The sequence below is a fragment of the Lynx rufus genome, unplaced genomic scaffold (genome assembly GCF_022079265.1).
Source record: "Lynx rufus isolate CCGP_SWC_20201006 ecotype Redwood Valley unplaced genomic scaffold, mLynRuf1.p SCAF_1, whole genome shotgun sequence".
Taxonomy (NCBI): Eukaryota; Metazoa; Chordata; class Mammalia; order Carnivora; family Felidae; genus Lynx; species Lynx rufus.
This window is the reverse complement of record NW_025814823.1, coordinates 180652228-180656689: the sequence shown is the minus strand read 5'-3', so window position 1 is coordinate 180656689 and position 4462 is coordinate 180652228.

The window sequence follows — 4462 nt, the reverse complement described above, 5'->3', positions numbered from 1 at the left end:
AATCAAGAGTTGGACACAACAGACTGAGCCATGCAGGCATCCCCTTATAGCACTTTCTTGAGGCATTGACGAAGATGTTTTACAATGACCAGATTATTCCAGCCATAATTCCCAATGACCAGATTATTCCAGGCCATAAAAGCCCTGATAGTAATGGAATGCTTAGAGGATCACATTCCATCCCCTTCCCTGCCCATAATCAGGCACTGAACACATACTGCCCCTCACTCATGATCATGTGCTCCCTACCTGCTCTCTTGCATGTATCCCTGAAACCTCTTCCTATCAAACTTTAGGTGTCCATCTTATAGGTGAAGAGGTTGGTTGTTAAGGCTTGAGCCTTCCACTTCCCCCTGCTGCTAATACCCAAAATAAATTTCTCCTTTTTTTTTTTTAAAGTAATCTCTACACCCAGTGTGGGGCTTGAACTCACAACCCTGAGATCAAGAGTTGCATGCTTTACCAACTGAGCCAGCCAGGTGTCCCAAATTCTTCTTTTCTCTTTTCCAAACCCTCATCTTCAGAGCTACAGGCTTCTCTTGCAATGAGTTTATCTGAGTTGTGTTAGGCAACAGTGTTGGAAAACCCAGCCAGGAGCTGAACTGTGCTTTTTTTTTTTTTTTTTTTTTTTTTTTTTTGTCCAGCCCCCGTGGGATTCTCCAGGATGGAGTAGTTGGCCAAGGGTTCCCCCTTTTGTTTCCTGAGTTAGTGGCTATGGTCAATGGATAGGTAACTGGAGAGGCTGCTTTTAGACAACAGGCTTCAGCAACGGAAACTTGATCAAGGCAAAAAGGCCCACAGCAACCACCAGGCTAAATACACACAGGCCCATCAGGGGACCCAACTCAAAATATCCATAGGCCTTAACTGACCAATGGGTTACTTACAACCAGGTACAGTTACCACAAAAGGTAAAATCCCATACATTCTCATACTTTCTCACCTTCTCCCTTTAAATACAGCCCCCCCCCCCACTGACCCACTGCCTCATTGCAGACCGTCTCTCCTCTGCTGTCCTGCCCACCACTCCCTTGCGTTATATTCGATAAACTTCTATCACCTTTGTTCTGCCTCTGGTGAACTCTCACCTCCTGCATCACCTGTCCCCACCCGCATTCAGGGGCCCTATCCCATCGGAGAGATGCCATAGTAACACAGTCACATTCTGAGGCATTAGGGGTTAAGATTTTGACATGAACTGGGGGGAATGCAATTCAGCCCATAACACCCCCTTTGGAAGACAAAAACTTATACTCTTCCACTACTTATCCAAACCCTCTAATGGCTTCCATTGTGCTTAGAATAAAATTTAAAATGCTGGCTCTGATTTAGAAATACCTATATGCTTCACTTTTGCCAATTTCTCCATTTGGCTCATACCTGATCCCTCTCTTTTCTGTTTTCAGATACATTTAGCTCCTACCTCAGGTCATTTGCATTGGATACCTCTCTGCTTTGAACCTTCCTATTCATTCAATTAGGAAACAGTTTTGGGGCAATGCCCTGTGACAAGCACCACTCCAGAAGAAGGGTCTTTCAAAATGGGCAATATGCACGTTGAGGTGCATTCCAAGGAAGACATTCCAAGGGGCCTGTGGACCTGTATACATCAAGGAAATCCATCTAAAGATCTTGAGTTTTCATATTGTCTTTCCTAAAACTGATTTGCCTACAAATTCAGTTACCCAACTTTTTTTTGTATACTCTCCTGTCCACAAGAAAAGGCATAACACCTCTCCCATTGCTCTTGGTGTAAAATAACAGGAGCTGAACAGGGCACACTTCCAGAATGTATTTCTCTTGAAGGCAAAGCCTTAAGCACCAAGCAAAAGATGCTCCATTAAAAGATAGCCCTTACTTTCTGCTTTATATTGAAGGTGGAGATCTGTTCATCCATTTGTCAATCCACCAACGCATCCCTCCATGAGTTCATCTTTCCCTCTTAGAATTTAGAAACAAGATGTCATGAGAACACGTATTCACTTTTATTTTGTTTAAAAGAAAATAGGGGTGGCTGGGTGGCTCAGTCGGTTGAGCATCCAACTTCAGCTCAGGTCATGATCTACATTCTGTGGATTCGAGTCCCACATTGGATTCTGCACTGACAGCACAAAGCCTGCTTCAGATCCTGTCTCCCTCTCTCTCTGTCCCCATGCTCTTTCTCTCTCTCTCTCTCTCTCTCTCAAAAATAAACATTTAAAAATGCTTTTAAAAAATAAAAGTAAAGGTAAACTTTTAAGTTAAAAACATTAAGTAAATATTGATGAGGGATTGTGAGGCAGGCTGAGGGCAAAACACAAGCTAGCACCCCCCCCAGGTGAGACATGTGTGATATTCCCTGAACACTTTGGCTACCCCAAAACAAGAAAGGACAAAAAACAAATGGTTAAACTGATAAGTCTCCACCAGTTTACCAGAAAAAGGCAATCCCATCAACAGCCTCCAGTCCAGGAATTCCCTACTGTCTCAATGTTAATGCCTTGCTAGAGGGAAAAAAACAACCGTAGCTTGACGATAGCCTAGGCTTCCAGTAAGTCTTGGGCATGTGAAAATCTCTTTGGAAACTCCCTCTTGACTTTATCTCCCCTCTAGACTTTATCTCCCCTCTAGACTTTATCTCCCCTGACTCCATAAAATGCTCACCCCCCACAACCCCAGTGCAGTTCTTTCTGCCCGCGGATTCTGTCCCTGTGGTTTAATAAAATCCTTTATGCACTAAAGACGTCTTCAAGAATTCTTTCTTGGCCATTGGCTCCACAAACCCCCCATCGCCCCAGAACTTCACCTGATATGATTTGAATTATTTGATTTGAAAGAGGACTGGCTTTGCCAATTAATATGGTAACATTCTGGACGGGCTAAATATGCAGCTCTACAGGTTTGATGACAACACATTGAGAACACTTATACAGGAAACATCATGCCAGAAAATATGCCATTACCACTATTGAAAGTTGTGACAGGAGCACCTGGATGGTTCAGTTGGTAAGGCATGTGACTCTTGATCTTGGGGTTGTGAGTTCGAACCCTATGTTGGGTGCAGAGATTACTTTAAAAATAAAATCTTAAAAAGAAAATAAAGTTGTGACAAGCGTTTTCAGATGTCAACTTTAAAAAATCTTTATTGGAGGGGAACCTGGGTGGCTCAGTCAGTTGAGCATCCAACTTCGGCTCAGGTCATGATCTCATGGTTTGTGAGTTCGAGCCCCGTGTCAGGCTCTGTGCTGACAGCTCAGTGCCTGAAGCCTGCTTTGGATTCTGTGTCTCCTTCTCTCTCTGCCCCTCTCCTGCTCACACTATGTCTCTCTCTCAAAAATAAATAAACATTAAAAAATTTTTTTTAAATCTTTATTGGAGAATGAATTTTTAAACACCTTTTATGAGACACAGAAGCAAAAAGTATAGAGACCGCTGCTCTAAGTACTGGGGCCATAGGGAAGAATGAACATTCCCATTCATGTCCCTGCCCTCTCAGCATTTAAGTCCCAGGTTAGCTGTTTAAAATTTTAACTCAAATGAGAGGTCTTTCCTGCCCTGAGTAACTCGATCGCATTATCTTTGTTTAAAAAAAAAAAAAAAGCCACAGGCCCCAAATGGTGTCACTTAGGACAAATCACCAAACCAGAGCTAAATACCTAACCTAATTGCACTTTCAAATTCTAGCAGAAATATATTCTTAACTGCTTAGAAATGTTCTGGTCAGAACCAATAAGATAATCAATCTGTCACATGGGTCCTCTCCATCTCCCAAAGGCAGATGATGTAACCCACCTACTAAGACCCTTTCATTTCCAAAGGAAGGTGATCTCACCCCAAATAATCATTTTTCCTGTTTATGACTTCTTTGTCCTATCTTTAAAAATTTTTCTTTTTCTGTAGCCCTTTGGATCTCTCCTTCATTTTAGATGGGACCTGTCTCATTCATGCATCACTTAATAAAGTCAATTAGATCTTCAGACTCTCTTGAATTTTGTCTTTTAACACTTTCCTGGCAATTAAAACTATCTGAGGGTATTTACTTTTTTGTCTAGCATATCTCTTGAGGACCTTGTCTTATTTCCAGCTTGTGTTCTAGTGCCTGGAATAGTGTCCCCCATGTTAAAGTGCAAAATAAATACTTGTTGAATAAATGAATGGATTGTGTTCATTATGTTCCCATTTCACAGAAGGGAAAACTGATGCCCTTGAGAGACAGAGGAACGCATCTTTGTCTAAATTAATCGAAGCACAGAGCAGCTCTTGCCCAGTTCCTCTCAATTTCTCTGCCCCTGCACCAACATAGGAATCCAAAGGCAACAGCCAGCATTTCTCCACTTGTTGTTCCCGCAGTGTCGCCTGCATCCCACCAGGTGGCAGCAGAGGTGGCGGCACACAGTCAACAGCAAAGCGTGGCGCGCGAAGGAGGGTTTCCGCTTCCGGGAGGAACTGTTCGTTTCCGCTTCCGGCCACTTGGAGTGATTGT